The following is a 19,252-nucleotide window of genomic DNA, read 5'->3' as shown; positions in this document are numbered from 1 at the left end:
GAGTTTCAAGAAAGGCAGGCAAATTATGATCACATTTACCATCTAATTTGCTCTCTGAGGCTTGTTCAAACAGTGCAAACATTGTGCTCCTCTTCTTCATTTGTTCTGACAAGCAGGATGACAACTAATCACCATCAAGAGCTTTCCCGCTCTCCAGGCCTCTGTTTTCTGTTTATCCAATTTGATGCTTTCCAACCAAGGAAACTGTTAGCCTTCCTTGCCACCCCAGCTGAGAAGGCCAGCTCTCCAAGGCCGGATTTCAAGTAAAAGTCTTGAAGGGTGTGAATCCTCAGTGATAAGCAGGAATAAAACGAGCCCTTTCTGCTGTGCCATGTGCGACAGCAGTGGCAGTGGGTTCTGTACAGGGTGACAAAAACACTCCGGGGAGGCAAAGAAAGTTGGAGACTGACACAGAAAAAGTAGGCTGAGGAAAGGAGAGGCAACTTCAACAATCTTCTTTCATTTCCCATAAGACCTCTGAGTTACCCCAAGCATTCCCATTCAAATTAAGAAATCCAAAAGCATATGATGGAAGAGAGACAAAAGAAAGAATGAAAATGAAAAAACCTTGGAGAATACCAGAAAGTTACTTCAAGTGTGTCTGTCTTTTGACAGATCTTCTCTCCAAAACTATTGTACTGATTGACTCAGCCACACAATCAAATTACCTTGGTTTAACAAATTAAGCCAGTGTCATTGTTCATATGTTCCCTCTTCACTCAGAGTGTAGGCAAGACAAAACAAACTAAAAGGAGAAAGAACTAAGCCATATTACCTCACATGCCTGTTGGGCCAAAACAGTACACAGATAGTTATCATTCCTTAGCAGATGCGTAAGCCATAAAGATTTGCAGATGGGCCAAACAACATGGTTTCAAATACGAAGGAATAAACAAGGTTGGAAATGTGATATTTAATAGCACAGAAAAACTTGTATATGTACGCAAATAAGAACTAAAATCAACATTCTTGAAGTGAGGTCAAAATTGGGCAATGTGATGAGCAACATATACAGCATAGAAAATCCTCAAAGTTTTAATTGCTTTAGCTGTCAGATACTGTATTATTTCTGATAGCGTGACAGAAAACAACATCAACAGGCAGCTTGCTAACTCCAGATTCACCAATTTAAAGAGGTCCTGAGCTTTTTTCTTTTTCTTTATAAGCATTTGAAAAATGCATTTAGGCTTTAGTTGGCTGAATGTATACTGTCTTTTACAGCTACCTGTGTCTGCTGGCAGGCAGCGGCCCACAGCCCCAGCCAACATCATCAGTGTCACTAGCCAGTGCTATGCAGCAGATTCGGCTATACAAAGCACTGACAGCAGGAAGCCACTTGGCTCAAAGCCTGTGCTACTTTTTGAAACTTTACTAGATTTTTCAACGCTTACTCAGGAACACATATAGATTTCAAGTATGACAAATGCAAATAGCTTTAGAACCTACTTATTGGAAAAGGGATGAAACAGGTGATACATAACCTATACTATTTCTTGTAAAAATACTATTCAAAACAGAGTAGAATTTTGCAAACTAATGACTGCAAAGGTTTCGATGAAAGCAGGCCTAAAATGCTCTGAAAAGATTTTGATATTTTCTTGCAAGGGCCAAAGGAAAAAAAAATGCACTTCCACTTGGTCCTGTTGCTTCCAAGAGTACTTGCGATTTCCTTTTCTTGAAAAGATTTAGAGGACAGGAATACCAAGGCTGTCCCTGCTGTATGCTACATGAGGGCCTTCAGTTTGCTCCCTATTACAATAAATATCTTCATGGAAGTGAAGGTTCCTCCACACCATTCTGCCACCCATGCATCACACCAGTCTACGGACCAACGAGGTGGATTTTACTGATTTAATGACAGATCCAGTAGCTTAACATATACTTAGATTATACCAGTCCACTCTCATGTCAGTATATAATCTTCACAGGAATCTGAGCCTGTAGACGTGACAAACCTGAACGACTACCTCCAAATGCTTCATATGTTATTTCTACAGGCTATGATACTCAAATGATCCATATCAAATTCACAGATGATTTTTCTGTTAGCTATTGCTGCAGTTTTCTAGTGCTTGGCTCACCAAAGCTTTTACATTTGTAAAGATCTATTAAGCCACTACCCTGAAGTAGCAGGATGCTGCAGAGCTGTGAAAGATAAGCAAATGGATTCTTCTCATCTTGCCTGCCTCACAGCATTAACTTGGTGGGTCTTAAACTGAGCTTTCAGATCAGAGACAGATGTTTGCAGAAAGAAGCCAGAGCCCAAAAGTAACTTTCTTTAACAGTTCATATCCTGTGTAACTCAACATCAACAGAATCAAGAGAGAAGTAAATCGGTGTGTGGTTTTGGCAGCTTTCCCTTTTCAGCCAACTAGAACATCAGACTAAATTTTACAGTGAGCTAAAAGAAATTAGCAGCATTATCTTGGTCAAATGTTAAAGTAAATAGTAGTTGAAGTGTTAATCATAATTGCAGTTTTTCAAGTTATTCACATTGCATTCCCCATGCTTACCACAGTGAATGAATTTTGATGAGCAGCATTAAGCCTGCTTTGTCTGTGCCAGAGGGGAGAGCTGGGTCCCAGCTGCTAAAGCAGCAGGCAGCCCAAATAGCTGGACTTGCCTTCCCAGAAAAGCCTTCTGCTTCCTGCAAGGCATGTGGCATGGAGGAGAGGAGCAGGAAGCAGGAAACTGTGGCATGACGCTAACAAACATTTCCTGGTCAGTCTACTCCTTCCATCTCTAAGGCATGTTCAGACTTGGTGTGGGTGTTTCCAGCAAACACCCTTCAGTGCAGCCTGGGATTTTCCCACAAACTCTCTGGTGGGACACAGAAGCCAGTGACGCTGCTGGCATCAGAACATGGCTTAACAGTGGTTGTTTTGCAGCAGTTGCACCCTGAGCATTAGGTGATGCTTATAATCATTCTAGATTATAATTGCACATGGAAGCATTTTTTATTCGGCACTCCCTTTAACAATAAGTTTTTCTAATAAGACAAGCAATAGACTCTTGGATTTGAAATCTGCATGAAAATCCATATTTCCAACACATAAACATCACAAGAAATCGTTTTACAGCTCAGTATGCAACCAGGAACTTGGCAGTCCTCACCCCTGCAGTGACTTATACACCCTGAGTAAGAGCAGGTAAGAACAGACTGAAGGGAAAGGAGCCACACAGTAAGAGGACTAGAAAATGCAAGTATTTTACCTTGCCTGATTACCACCAGGTAGTTTTCAGAGGAACCATCAGCTACCCAAATACAAAGCAAAGTGCAAATACTGATCAGTCTTATCTTTGCCTGTACTCCACATGCCTGCGTTAACTATTCAAATTTTAACAAGTGACTTAAAGTAAAATCACATCTTGGTTTTTTTTCATCTTCCAAAATGCCACAAGAACATCCTACACGATGGGTCACTCATTAGAAGCCACAAAAAATAAAAGGATTTGCTTCCAGTTCAGCCTCTTACACACCCTCTCTGAAGCAAAAAATAGCATCCACAAGTCTTGCTGAAGTGAAACCAGCCACAAGTCTAAGTCCACCACCAAGCAGCTTCTCTAGGACTAACACCAACCATGCCAATGCACCTGTGCTTGGTTGTCAGCCCTGCACACAGGTGCTGGTGCAGGGCACTGTGCACCAGCCTCCCCAGCCCAAAGCACCCTCATCACAGTACCATTACTCTTTCACTTTAAGTTAAAAAGCCAACTAAACCTATATAGCACAAAAAAAGCCCTCTGTAGTAGATTTTTTCCAGAGTTCAATAAGAAAGGTATTGTATCAAGCAGCAGTAGCTGGGCAGTCTTTATTGGGCTCATAAAGGATTATGATTTTGCCCTATTCTCTATATAAGTGAATTTCTTAAAATATCATTTTTTAAAATAGCACTTTTTCTTCTCATGATAGTGTTTCTTTAATATATTAACTTTCCCACATCCCATACTTTGATGGTTTGGCAATTTTCTAGTTCATTTTAAATCAGTTTTTGACAAAACAATACCAACAGTTCAGTAAGTGTCCCAGCTGAATTTTACAATTTACGTTTCTTTCTGAAATACCCTCTTACTGAATAGCTTTGGAAACTAATAAAATTTTTCAATTTTAAAGCCCCAAACTCTTCATATTAAGCACTAAACTCTTGTGGAAGGGGGAGGGTGAGTGATAGTCAATGTTGATAGCAGGTTTTATTTTTAGCAATAGAAAAGCTTTTCTAAAATCAGTAATACACTGTAATTTACAGTTTTCATGGAAGCCCCACTGTATGTATTTTTAGTAATACTTCTGGTGCTTTGGCACACACATAAATGAGTGGATGTATGCCTATATGTATATACACTAATTCATAAATACTCACACAAAAATACATGCACATAAACTACTGCTGTTAGTTTTCTCCTTTCTGGTTAAACACTAATGAATAACATAGGTGAAAATCACCACTAATAAAATTTTTTCTTCTGTGTTAGATAAGATGCAACAACTAAGATGAGTAGAACCCTATCTAAGATGTATAAACCCTGTTTATGTATTACATGTATTAACAGTGAAGAAAAATACCAGTAACAACCACAGTAACACAATTTGTAATTTATGATAACTTTGCATCAGTAATCATAAAAGCTACGTTTCAGTAAGGTTGTGAAATTTTTTTCACCATCAGAATGCAACAGGAGTTCTTCACATGCAAGTAAGCACTTCTAAAGCTGGGGACCCAAACAGCTGCAGATTCAACTGCTTCAAAAATTTACCACGTTCAGTATGTGCCCGTCCATTGGAGACAACCCCTGCTCGGCTGACATAGGTGTAATTTTCATCTACTTCAGAACAAATGAAAGCACCTCGCATTAAAATTGTCTTTCCTTCAGCTGTCGTACCTTACTTCCAGTTGAGAGAAATAACTAAACATTGAGGGCAGGAACTTCTAGATCACTCCAACTTACTCTGCAAGCAGAAATTGAACTGTGTTGCGAGAAAAAAAAAACAAAACAACTGCGTTCTCCAGTCAATCTCTGAACTTTTTACCTAATACATTTTAATTCTAGTATGGACGAAGAAAGTTTAAACTCTCTGCTTAATTAATATTAAATACATCTTCTCCACAGTCCATGTGAAATTTTTTTCTTTAAATACAGGCTTAGTATTTTTTCTTTAACAGTTGTTAAAAGAGCTAAGTCAGGTTCAGAATGTCAAGAAAATGGCACCAAAAAAAAGGCACCTAAAAATGACACCACGAGAATGGCAAGTCAGACATAAGGACTGAGAGGGAAGGAAGACTGTGCTTAAGTTTGCCTCACTCTTTTCTGTTACCAGTTTAATAGTGAATGGAAACAACAGCTAATGAGGTTTGGTTATTTCACCGCTATGAAAATAACACATCTTAATTATAAGAACTACATACATGCATGGATATGTATTTTCATACATAATACATATCACACAGTTTTAAGTATAATTCATTTCATGTGAGGGATTGTTTTTCTCTTTTCCCTTATCCTCAGTGTCCCAAGGACAACTATGTTAATAATTTCCCTTTGATAAATGACCAGATAATTTTTCAGTTAACATTTCTATTTTTTCTAAAAAAGAAAAAATGTCTGGCTACAGAATAACAAAAATATTTTCAATTTTTACCATCATCTGAGGGAGACAGTACAACAGAGAGAAAATTCAAGAACTAAAACTAATTCTAAAACTAATTTTGAAAACAATCTGCCTTAATGGAGGTCATTTTAGAACCTTTGCATTTGATTGTATAAATTGTCAGGGCCATCACAGACTTGTGGGATATTTTAGGTTTTCTGTCTGCCTTTCTATTAACTTAGGAAATAAAAATGTTCTTCTTAAAAATATTATTCTACCATTCTAGGTTTACAAGAGTCTGGTAAGACTACAGATGAATAGGAGGACTACAGCTTTCACCTTTTGCTGTCCTTCCTTGTGCCTTCAATCTGTCCCTTCAAATGGGATTTCTGCAGAGGTACTGAAGAACTCTCATTTTGGAGAAAGATATAGAATAAAGTGAGGAACTCATACACATGTCAAGAAAAATCACTGCACTTTGTCATACAGCAAACTGCATTACTTGCATAATAGCATTTTCAGCTAGAGCGGGGTAAAATGCAGTAGAATAAAATCCTGAGCAAGAATTTTCTAAGGCTAAAGCTAAGCAAACATCTATGTTCTAGGGAGTGGAAGGAACAAAATTAAGTAAGAAGTTAATTCAAAAAGCTGATCTCATGGTTTGGCTATCACTGATCAGCTCTACCAGACAAACAAAACATATAATGATGCTTTGGAATGATATATGGAATGAGGAACAACATAAAGAATGTATGTCTAAACCAACTGCCGGCATCTCAAATGAAAACCTCCAGTAAATCAATCAGTATTTCACATGCTTTGTTAAGATTTGCATCAAAAACCTTTTATATTTTCTACAGATGTGTAAGAATAGTACCTGGCATAAAGCTCTTGCAACGATATGAATTAAACCAAAAAATAACCTGAGCACTAGTAAAGCGAAAAATCACCTGTTGAACATGTATTTAAGACATTTTGGCATTGAAAGGAATCAAGCATTAACTGAAATGAGTCATAAGTTGTACCCTCTGCTAAAAAGTGCTCAGCAAAATTTCCAGTCGTCCCAGGTAGAGAGGTTTTTCTTTTTTAGTAATCAACACAAAATGTGCGAGCCGCAGGCAAAGCCAGAAAATCTCCAGCAGTTGTAGACACCCTCCAGAGCACTAGACAAGCATTACTGCCAAAGCTTTTCTCGAGAATGACACACGCTGGAGTACTCACTCCATATCTCCAGAGAGTGAATTTTCAGTGCAACATGGGACTTTGCTTAAATATACAGGAATTTCTAAGGTATTTCAGAATATACAGTTAAATATATACAAAATCATTCAGGGCCTGAAAAAAAAAAAAATCTAAGACCAGAAATAGCATGAACTGGCCAAAAATTAAAACCCCAAAATGGAATCTTCAGAGTTGTCCCATATGCCAAGAAACACAAGGAACATGTCAACACAGGCAGTACAAAATATTGACACTGCGGCTCTAAGTAGGATAGATTTGTTTACAAAACCTGGAAAAAGAAACCACACTTATTTTAGATTAATATGCTCATTCTGCTGAGGCAGCAGCTCTTAATAGAGTGGCATCTAAGCTGGTGATGGCGTATTTGCAGTATTTGTACTAGATAAAGCACAGCTAGCACTGCTGACAGTAATATCTGATCCAGGACAACTTATTAAGTTATCCTAAGTAAAGCAGTGATCTAAATGTTTTATCCTCAAGTCTAAGTATAATGGATTTAATGGAAAATAATAATGCACATGCTGAAAGAGGTGCCTAGTTACTTTCCAGTCCATGTTAAAACCCAGTGGTTTCACTATATCATTTAATCAGTGTAGGCAAGTGGTGGTAATTTTTACAGTACAATCAGAGAACATCTACGGATAGAAATTAACAGATAATATTTATATTATATTAATAAAGTTTGGGATTCCTTCCCATTGCCACTGCATATAGTGTTATCTGTGTTCACAGTGAGAAACATTAGTTGCAAGCGAAACTTCCTTTTTTTAGTGTTAATGTTACAGAACCTTGGAAAAAAGATGATGCTGTGGACTAAATGTCCAAGTTTCTAAATCCTACACAAAAGAACCAGACAGAGCACAATAAAGCTCTTACACTTCAAGAAGAACCTGTCAGATAAAGAGTATTTTCTGCAAGTATCCTAAGCGAATGAGAGGTCAGCAATCATCTTATTTCCCAGACTGCTGTGCACTCCTCGACTATGGCCAAGGATGTAGCATTGGACTTTCTTCTGTCAAGGGAAGTACACTTCTAAAATTATAATCTACATTAACTCAGTAAAGAAACACAGGCTTTATTACTCAAGAGCCTGGCAGCTGAACAGCAATATGTGAGATCTACCCTGTGAACAGTATGTACTGTAGGCAGCATTGTTAGAATGAAAGAAGACTGAAGATGAAGCCAAGACTCCTGGTGAGATCTATCAGATGCTTATTAGCACAAGAGATTTCAAAAGCTACATGACAGAAGGGATAAAACAACAGAAAACAATCTAGTCTGGTGTACAGTCAAGGAAGAGAAAGAAATATCAGTGTTATGTGTGAATGTAAGCTAAACATTTGTAAATGCCATTCTGCAGAAAAACTAATGTAAAAAGAAGACAAAAGTGCTGACCTACTTCACGCTCTTCATGTTCTGAATACCTCATATTAGCTTTAAGGATAGTGATTCATTTTCATTTTCATTCATTCAAAATCATCATCCAACTTTATACTGAAGGCCTCCTTTTCTCCTGTCTGCCAAGAAACCTGCAAGGAGGTTATTAACGTAATGCAATGTAGAAAAGCAGTTGAATGAAGCGGTGTCACGACACTCCAAGTATGGTGGAAACTTCTTCCAAGAATCTTTGTATCGAGTCATCTTTGAAGTTTATAGTAGGCTCGCAGCTCCATCCCCCCAGATAGCAAACTTCTGTGCATATCTACTGAAGAGGAAAGAAAAGGGAGGTGTCTTTGCCTCAGGATAAATCAAAAGGGATTTCAATTATGTCTGTTCTTGACAATGTCTAGCATGATAGGAACTTGCTGCAGAACAGGTTCCTGGCAAGACACAAGAGGAGAGAGGCCTTTGGGTATAACTATAATTTTGTTAAGATGTTAATTAAAATCCATATTGATCCACAAAGGAAAGTATACAATAGAAAATTGGTATATACTACATCTGGTGCTGGAAAGTCATTCATAAGAGTACTCATACTCCACAGGAAACACAGTGGTATCACTGACACAACAAAGGGCCCAAAAACTAAATGTGCACGGCTGTTACAGTACTATACTCACTTGAAAGACAAGGTGGGGAACTGTGATTAATTCTTTTCTAACTCAACGGCATAAAGCAGAGAGTGGATAAAAAATGGCACATGAACTACATGTTTATAAAGACTTTAAAGAAGAAATGACTCAAGCAAAATCCTTTAAGGGCATATTCAATGAAAGTAATAGGCTAACAAATTTGTCTAAAACCTCTTGTTCAAAATTTGCAAATAAAACACAAATATTTACCTTTTTTTTTCAATAATGCAATATCAACAATTTGAATCTCTGCTGAAGGTTGTACGGTAAGTACCTTTTAAAAAAAAAAAAAAAAACAGCACTATCTCTTCCAATATTTAAATGAAAAGCCAAAACTTAGATTTTTGCATGAATGTAAGGATTTTTCAAAGCTTTTTAACCAGCCAAACTTCAAATAATTACTAGTTAACCTCATATGTAATGCACAGATTTTGCATTGTTTGTCTTTCTTTGAAGAGTTAGAAAAGATGGGAGGTTTCAGAGTAAATTTGTTAGGGGAAGCTCTTAAATAATCATGACTATATACAGTAAAGAATCAAAACACATAGTAGAGACTGCAAGGTCCAAATTGTTAATCCAACAAATAGATGACCAGGAAATGCAGCATGTATTTACAGTGTTGATTAGGGCAAGAGAATTGAGAACACCCTAAAACACATGGAGCCCAGCAATGCAATATACCCAACCAATATTTATTGCTGCTTCTGTAGAAGCAATTTCCATTTTGATGCGTTCTCTCACACATGATGTCCTGAAACAGTTAAGTAACAAGAAAAATACAGGTTCAAGATTATATCTGTCACAGATGAAAATACAGCATTTATGCAGCATTACATTACAAAGCCACTGGTTTACGGACCCAAGGTCCTCTTGGGACTGCCACAAATCTACATATTGTCATACGGTGATAGATTTTTATGTTTGCGTATCTGAATTAAGAAGAACCCACATTAATAACCAAAACAAACAAAACAGTGATTGACTGTAAAGGTCTGAGGGAATTTAACAGTGTCATCCGGTTCTGATAAAGATCACAAGTAGTCCACAAAATCTGTCAGGAAAACACCCTATCTCAGCCAGCATTTTAGAAAGAAATCAAGGATTTTGTTAAAAACACGTAATTCTAGGGGTGGATGCTTACAATGCAGGAACATCTGAATTTGCTCTATGCTGCAGTGAAAGAAGAGACTGATGATACTCTTGTGCAAATGATTCTACAAACTACCAATGACATAAATTCTGCAAGATGTTTATCTGGCTAGTCAGTGACTTCTAAAATTCTGCTGTGCTATTCTAGGTGAACTTTAACACTGAATTCTGCCAAACAAAATATCATTTTTCTGGACATAATCGACAGTAAGCATGGAACTCCATAAATTTATGAAATTCAGCAAACACAGGAAGGAGATTATATGACAGCTACAATAGCAAATAACTGGACCTGATGATAATTAGAGGCTATCTCCATTCTTGTTTTCCAAATTTATTACATTTACACTAGACACTAGGTTTTATTAGTAGCTTAAACCAGTTTTGGACATGAATGTTCAGAGTTGAAACATAAATGCATACTATGTATTCATGATTACTAAATTATTAGTCTGAATTTTCAGACCATTTCATGATTATTTCAGCTCATGGATAAATCCTGCACATTACCATAGCCATCCCTCTCTCACTGATGCATTCATTTAAGATACAATTAATCTAATGAAGGACTCAACATGGATCTGGTTCAGAAGTTTAACTGGAGTTCTAGCCTAAAGTATCAGAGAATACATATGATTTAGCATCCTTGTGTTTTAGAAATAAGCGTTTTGTATCTTCTACCACATATAAAAATTAATATGCAGGTATATGCTACAAAAAGTGGTATCTAACGCAATATTCTGATATCTCTAAATAAATTTGTGATGTAACCAAAAAAAAAGCACATATAGCAGTCCACATCTGTATATCCACCATCATCATCCACAACATTATTTTGGTACGGTATATTTGATAAAGCAGTACATAAAAATGCAGTCAAATACCTCATAATTTCCTAACAGTATACTCTTTTTTAGATTACTTAGTAGGTTTTGATTTAACCTCGCTGGATATCAAAGACTCATTTTTAAAGCAAGGTAAATAAACACGCAAAAACACAGAGAATCCCACAAAATCCCAGGCCTCCTAGTTTTCTGTAGTGAAATTCGACCCACTGAAAGCTACCAGCCTTCTTTTAGGTATCATCTTCATTTCTTGACCACTTTCTCATAGAGATCTCTCTATCTATGCCTCCACCCATCCCTGAGAGGGAAACAATACATTCAATCTCAGGAAGCCACCTGTGCTTTTTAATAGCTATGCCTGACAAAGAATAAGTCTTGTAATATACGAGATCCATAAATGGAAAATCATTCAACATGTGAGAAAGGTGACTGAATTCACCAGTTTAGAATCAGCTTTTAATTCCTAGGTTTGGGTTTTGTTTTTTTTTTTGAGTTTTTCTAAAATGCCATTCATGAAATATTAGAGATGCCTGTCTTTTATTAACATTATGTCCTCTGACATCCATGCAGTGAAAGATAAAAAGATGGCATTAAGTTTCAGCAGGGAAGTGAAATGTTGCATGGTGCAAGGTGACCCAGTCTCATTTAACTGATTACCAAAATATAATCAAATAAAGCCTATGATCTTTACAGTGGTAAAAACAGTGCAGCAAGAAGACAAATACAATTTTTAAAAGTGAAAAGACCAGTTGAAATAAACCATATCTATTTGTAACATTTAAATGAGTCCTCTGCAGCTATGTGGTTCTTGTAAGGCCATTCATATTGAGAAAAGAAACGAAAAGGAAAATCATGACAGACTGATGATGCATGTGCAATTCAATTATATTAAGACAAACTGCCTTGGGTTAAGATTAGCAAAAGAAAACTTTAGGAAACACAGATTTTGTAAAACAGATCTAGACTTAATTGACACAGTTCTTCTCACTCTGCTCATTTTTGATTGTTAGTACAAATTTCAAGCACCTTTCTCTAACATGTTTTCTGATAGCTACTGACAAACTTGAGATATTTTCATGATGGACTTTGGCTGTAATCCACTATGGCAATTCCTCCGTTTCTAAACCCTCACATTTAGTCCTTCAAATCCATTCACTGAGAGCTGCCTCACCTGCCATTCTGATTGCAATGCCTCCCAGACCCTCATCAGCTCACCTCATCTATCCACTGTCACACAAACTTGGGCTCGATTTGTTGAAATGAAGGAAACTTCTACTGGGGTCGAATGATGTAATTTGGGGCTCAAACTAAGTGAATCTTGCTGGTTTGGATTTTGCGTTAGGTGAAATTCTGTGAAACAAATCCTGAAAGAAAACAAAACAAGACTATGAATTCATGCTTGCATTTTGCACAGAATTACCCCTTTCAAAATAGTTTCTAAGCATTTTAAACTAATCACAGTAGGCCTGGAAAAATGCAAGCAAAATTAATATTAAAATTGCAGTTTTACGTTTATGTTTTAAATAAAAGAAGATAAGGGATTGGCTAAATGTCTCACAGAGTTACTCCCTTACTTGCTCACCTGTTGTTCACAGTTATTTCCTAACATGTTATTTCCTAACACATATTCCTAACACAGTTATTTCCTTTGTTTCCAGCCAAACAAGCTCACAGGTGTACAGGAGTACAGCTGTTGAGTGTAGTAGGGTTCAGTCTTTTTCCCATCTCTCTTTCCATAAGGTACCAGAAAGGTACCCACTGAAAGCAATCCAATTATTTTAAAAAATCTTTCATTTGGAAACAAACAAAGAAAAAAGCAACAAATGATGATTTGTTGTCTTTTAAAATATTTCCAAGTCTGTGCTAAATACGGTGAAGCTTGCTGTCACAGCCTGGTCTCTAGCTCTTATGGCATGATGGTGCAGTATAGAACACAAGCACTACAGCAACAAGGGAAAGAAGCTGTAAGACATTTGCGGTGCTGTAATTTTAATTCTGAAATTTTATTCAATAGAAATAGTAAAATCAAGGTAGCGCAATATTGAAAAATTTGGTTTTGCTCTGTATTCACAGATCCACAGAAAAAGAAGAAAGGCTGAAACAACAAGCATGTTTTTACCACTACAACACTTACATTGACAATACAACATATGCTGTGCAGACAGCATAGCCAAGAGATGAATGGAGGGGCTGATTCTGATCCTGACTGCATCGGAAGAGCTCTGTAACCCAGTATTTCACTCGAAAGCCCCACATGGAAACAGCTATCCATGGGGCCTACCCCAGGAAACAACTCCCAGCCCTCGCCATAACATAGTAACTGGTAACATGCTGGCAGCATTTAAATGGGTGCTCTTCACCTGACAATACAAGGTGCAGGGACAGAGAGTTAGTGAAGGAGGAGGTGATGGACACTGCAGACTGAGACACACACAAACATCTACAACTTCAAAAAATGTACTTTTAATACACCTGGAAACCTCAATGAATGTTGTTTCTTACTCTGCCCAGATGCTCAGATTCATGCCACTAAATACAAGATTTAGTGCCCGAAAAAAAAGCAAACATATTACATATACACATATATAAATGTGTGTATGTGAATGTAAAAAATAAAAACAAAGAAAAAACTCTATATAATAAAATGGAAATAAAAATCCCTTACCAATTACTCTGTTACCTTCTCAAAATAGAAATAGTGTCTCTTATGCCTTAATTTTATGATTTCCTTTGGCCTACGTTAAAAAAGTAATGTAATTATCCTCTATAAAAAGGTTGGCTGAGGTCCCTGTGAAAATCTGCTCAGGGTGATTATTTAGTTGGGTTTTTTATTTGTGGAATTTAGGCAAGAATGTCTCAAGCTGTTTGTCAAAATAACTGCTTGATCTGCTTTAGTATTTTAGTATTTGTTAAAAAAATAGCATTTTCTAACAAATGGAGAGTAAGGTTAAATACTCTAATTATGAACCCAAAAGAAGATTTAAACACAAAGATTGTGTAAAGGGGTTATTAATTTTGGTGCATTTGGAGTCAATTCTCCAGATTAAATAATTACAGCGTAACTAGAAATAGGTTGGTCACTCCAAAAGTAATGCCTCCTGTTTGTTTCCAAGGAAACTACAACAGATACAAAGAGCACAGCACTATTTTGATAAAGCAAATTCTCAAGGACAAAACACTGTTTTTCAACATAGTTACCACCATTAGCTATGCATTTTCAGCAGCAATGAACAAGAGTTCTTCATTTTGTGGTGTGACAGCTATGCATGACTGTCCAGCACACGGCTTGCCTTTCTCAATGTTGTTGCCATTGATGAAAAACACCACCCACTGCCTCTCTGGGCTCACATCCACTCTTTGGTCTCCATAAACATTCAGCAAGCATTGGTGAGTGTCAATGGGAACAATTTTTTCCATACGGAGGAATTCAGTGACTCCTCTTTGCTTCATAAGCGCTTCCATGTCAGATGCCATTTTGTCAGACTGTCCCTTTGCTGTCACCTGTCACATGGCAACAACATGTAATGGAATACTGATGGGATGAGTTAAACTAATACCATCATACTAAAACATTTTTTTGCTAGAAGGTCTTCCCAAAGTATTCTACACAACTGATGTTAAAAAGGAACAACTAACATGGCTAGACTTCAACTAGGGGAGCATCCCAGTTTAAAAAGCTGAAATTTAATCATGCCCTTTAATTAAAAACTGTAATTAAAACCATGTCTAACAGTTGTTGTCTTGAATGGTGCTTTCAACATATATGCAACACAAATATTGTTGTTGAGAAGCTATCCTGTAAATCATGCAGAAGCAACTTCAACCTTGTGGTTGAATTTGCCCCCCAATTTTTTCTAGTTCTCTCTCCAGTTACTCTTGACTTCGCAAAGGTACAACTCTTACATACATTATAAAGCTGCATCTCCTCTTCCTCAAGTCAACTGCAAGCACCAGCTCCATTGCAAAGGCACAGAGGAACTGGAGGACACTGCAGTAACAACACAAAGATCTCTGGAAGATGCAGACAACCACAGCACCCCACAGGTACTCTCTGCTCACAAGGCACAGCCCAGGACCTGGCTTACAGCCACGTGCCCAATGAGCAGCCCATAGGGTCTTTAAGGCCAAGTGCCACCATTGCTAAACTTTTGCCAGTGTTTTTTAGCCCTTCCCAAAAGTCATTAACTACTACTACGAAGTTGCAACTCTCTCTCTTACCATACCAGTTGCACTTTGCTTGAAAAAATATATCTTTATATAATTTTGTTGTTGTTGTTGATTTTTTAATGAATAATAGACTATTGTTCTCTTATCCCCATCTTTCTTTTTGTAGCTTGATCAAATTTTTCAGAGATACCACAAATAACACTCTCCCTACTAAGCAATTCCCTGAAGATTGTGTCTTGGTAAGTTCCACTTTTATAATTATTTCCCTTCGAAAACTTTCTAATTCATACCCTGCATATCTGTCCCTACAAAAAAACTCTATATAAATTTACTGGAAATGACTATTTTAAGACATTTCCAATCTATGAAACTTGATGGAGAAAAAAGTATTATGTCTCCAGAATTTGATAGAGTGATTAAAAAACTACAGGATTATCACTGTTTATTACGCGCAATACTTTGTGCAATTTCTATAGATTCCTTTCTTTCTTTATTCCTGTCAGATTCATTCTGCAGGAAAAAGGCTCTCCCTAAACCTGCTTCAACAGTTGGACATCATGGCAATCTGGAAAACTTTCTTATTTCTCATTCAACAGCTTTACAGGTATGCATGCCCTTGAAAACTCAGCACCCTGCTCATCACCACCATGGCTCCACCCCACAGTAATACAGGAGCACTCTGATCCTGCAGCAAGGCCTCCAGTTCTTGTGTTGCTCCACACTCAGATTCTCATACTTCTCTTTGCCATCCACTTCTGATCTCTGCCAAGAGACAGAGCTGAACAGTCTTTCAGTCTAGGTTCACACAGTTCTTGTTATGATCATCACATGCTTATGAATGCATCTTCTCTAATACAGATAAAAGTGTCTACTTTGCTGAGGTTCTCCAGACATCCAGATTCTTCTTGGTTGCAATCAGATTTAGGTACCAAAATGCTTGATGTGCCTCCACTGTCCAGTATGTTACTGAGTAGCATACTCGGGGCAGTGCAGAGCTCATTGTGGCTGTGACTTCAGCTAACTTAGTCCCAGTTTATCTCCCTCTAGTATGCCAAATCACTTCTTTTCTATTTATTTTGTATTCTTTCATTGGAAGACAATTTTTCTACAGAAACAACCAAACTGCAGTACCCCATGGTTAGCAAATCATTACTTGAACTTCCTCCCTTCCGTCCTAAGATCATGCAAAGGCTTTTTTGCTGCATAGTGACATTCAGTGTTCTCTCATACTGTCAGGGACACAGGTTTGTTTTAAATATGTTGTCTTTTTTTTCCTCTAATTATTGAGTTGTGTGAGTACTGCCAGAACAAGTAAGTTACTGTTAATGTTCTTCTGAGTGTTGTTAAATGCTACACAAACTTTACATGGCAAGCTCATAACTCTTAGCACATCAGATTTTCTACGTTAGTGGCTGTTCATCTAGTATGATTTCTTAATGGACTCTTTAAAAGAACTAGATTGTGATTAATTGCAGCCCGTGATTAGGAACATGAAAAGAATTGGTTTGAACCTTTACCCCAGACATACACCAGGGTGAAAGAAAAGGCATAGGTTATAGCTTAATAGTTTTTCTTAGATAATTGGTGACGTTTCTTAATAGAACCAAACAATTCTATGTTTTGTTTATCAAACTCTCTCCTTCCTTTTTTCTCTCCCTTGCTTTTTCCTGTCCCTTATCATGTCAAGTAGGCACTGGAATTGAGATGGACTCGTTGGGACTTTTCAGTCAACTGGAATACATTTGCACACAGCACCTTCCTTTATATGGAAAACTTTAGTACATAAAAATTCAGCTAGCTATAATTGTTAAAGAGCATTCAAACTTTTATTTATATTGGGTACCAACCTTTATCTTAATTCTCTTTTTTTTTCTCCAAGTTACTAACCTTTGCCTCCTCACAACAGGCTAAAATGTCATACAGTTAGCCTGTCCACTGGAGATTTTTCCACAAATGTTAAAAAATAGATATTAAGAAATCACGATGCTGTTTATTTAGTTCTGCTTGTATGGAGGGGAGGGAGCTCTAAGGAAAATTATCATTCATATGCTCCTACCAAAACTGTTGTGTTTGAGTTGTTGAGCATTTTAAAGCTAGTGGCTAGATTTTTAAATCTCCACAAATAAAGAACTGGCTTACTTTAGCCAGGCAACATCATCCCTAATTTTTTAAAGTTTCATTGTATATGTGCAGAAGGCTCTTTGGGACTTGTCAAAGTAGTCTTGGAAGGCAGGATATGGAAAGCAATGAGTTCTTTTTATCACCATGCTGATTTTTCCAGATCAGGTTTTTCAGCTGCAATGGTCCAAAGTTCTTTGGATAGATTTCCAACTGCATCTACCAAGGAGATTAACATGCTCAGGAAGCCCACATTCAGAGTAACAAAGAGAGTTGGTAGTGCTGTCATCAGTCTGCTACTGGCAGAAATGAAAACAATTTCATATACATTAATAAATCCTTTCATTTTTCAGCTTCACTATTGTTTTTAGAATTTACCCCTTTTACAAGCTAGCTGTGGAGTTTCAGTAATCCCATCTGCCTACCACAAAAGTCAATGTCTGCTCAGTTGCAGTGCTCCTTAGGCAATTTTTCTCAGCTTCAGTTTTGCCACCTGAAAAACAGGACAGCACTTCTACAAATGTGTTTATAAATGCCTATATTTGAATGACTGGCATTTTGATATTGCCCTGTCTCTATAAAGCCATGTTCTTTTCATTAAATGACAAATAGAGAGTTCCAACCACAGCACAGCCTTAGGTATAATTTCTACAGTATAATCAGTGAATCACTGACTTAGCATCACAAGGATCCCTTTTCCTTACTTGGTATGCCAAAACTGTTCATCTTTCTGGAATCATCCAGCTAACCTTATTTTACCATAGTAGGAATATTAAAACATAGTGAGGCCCACTGTTCTATTTATCAGAATCTAAAACTCTGTGACAATTGAAGTTTCTATTTATCGCCACGCTGGTGCTACTTTAAGAGTAAAGCTGAAAGGCACATGCTTGACAGAACAACCTGTAACTGCCTCGAACACTATTGCAGAGCATGAGAACATACATCAGTGTGCTCATTCCCATGCAGCAGGAAATAACCTTAGCAGGAACAGATCACAAGGAAATGCCGAAAAAGTAGAAGTTGCATTTCTCATGCAGTCATGCCTGGGCACACAACCACTTCAACTTTTTTATGTCAATTAACTCATTTTTTTTAATACTTGAGAAATGATTCATTTTTTTTGAGAGATTCATACTGGCCTGTTTCAGGGGTCCATTTAATTCCAATCCCTCTGAGCCAAGTATTTCAGAACTGAAACCTAGATCTGACACATGTTCACTTAGAAATTTTGTTCAAAACACGTCCTGAACTTTGTTGAAAAAGGTTCTCCCATTCCAATACATAGGTCTGCCTATGTGTCTGGAGCTGCAGCGCTTTAATCCTTCCTCTTGAGGCCTCAACAATAAAGTGGGGGTAACCACACTTACCTATTTTGTAGGATGCTGTCAAGATTAATGCTTGCGGAGTTATAGGTAGGCAAAAATCACTATGGCTCCCATCCTGCAACTGCTAATGCACAGGCTGCCTGCTGCACATGCATTGAGCCCAGTGGAAGCTAATTGACTCCTCCGAAGGTGCAGCAGTTTACCCAGGCCCTATCAATAAACTGTTAAGTGTTTAAAAAACAAAACAAAATGCCACTATATTAAATGTGGACACAGAACAACTTTCAAATGATCCCGCAGAACAGAGCCTCTGGGGCTAAGCATGGCACAGGAAAAGCATTCGCAACAGAATACAGTGTGGAAATATACATTAGAGAGATATAAAAACATAGCTATTGAGGCAGCTGTTTGATATAACTCTGCACACCCTCTCAAACATACACATCTATGTGCATACAGCACTTAAGCTACAATATCTCACAGATGATTGTGTGTGCAAACAGATGGAAATACAGACACGTAACTCTTGCACAACGTACCTTCAACTCTTCTCTAAACTTTTGTCTCATCTCTTCCAGAATGCTGGAAGAAATATACTCATGGTTCACTTTGGAGAATGCAAATGAAATTTCAAACCTATTTTCTCATCAATATATGCCACAAAAACAATTTATCTGACGTCAAATTCAAATAATTCACTTGACGTCACGCTGGAGAAGCCAACCATGAACACCGCACAAATTA

General features: G+C 37.4%; 1 protein-coding gene across 5 annotated transcripts in view; it reads right to left on the bottom strand.

Annotated features, from left to right (window-relative positions):
• Positions 1 to 19,252, bottom strand: part of FIGN (fidgetin, microtubule severing factor) — a 99,820-nt gene that overhangs the window by 53,238 nt on the left and 27,330 nt on the right. The window contains exon 2 of one of the 5 annotated variants that reach the window (XM_042822505.1): positions 12,111 to 12,259. The exons of the other annotated variants lie outside the window; for them this stretch is intronic. The gene's annotated coding sequence lies outside the window, so the exon portion shown is untranslated. The remainder of the gene's footprint in view (positions 1 to 12,110; positions 12,260 to 19,252) is intronic. 5 annotated transcript variants of the gene reach the window in all.

Source organism: Centrocercus urophasianus, unplaced genomic scaffold (genome assembly GCF_019232065.1).
Source record: "Centrocercus urophasianus isolate 14NV4802_14NV808 unplaced genomic scaffold, USGS_Curo_1.0 seq_20, whole genome shotgun sequence".
Taxonomy (NCBI): domain Eukaryota; kingdom Metazoa; phylum Chordata; class Aves; order Galliformes; family Phasianidae; genus Centrocercus; species Centrocercus urophasianus.
The sequence above is the reverse complement of the archived record's forward strand: the minus strand, read 5'-3'. Positions and strand labels throughout refer to the sequence as shown.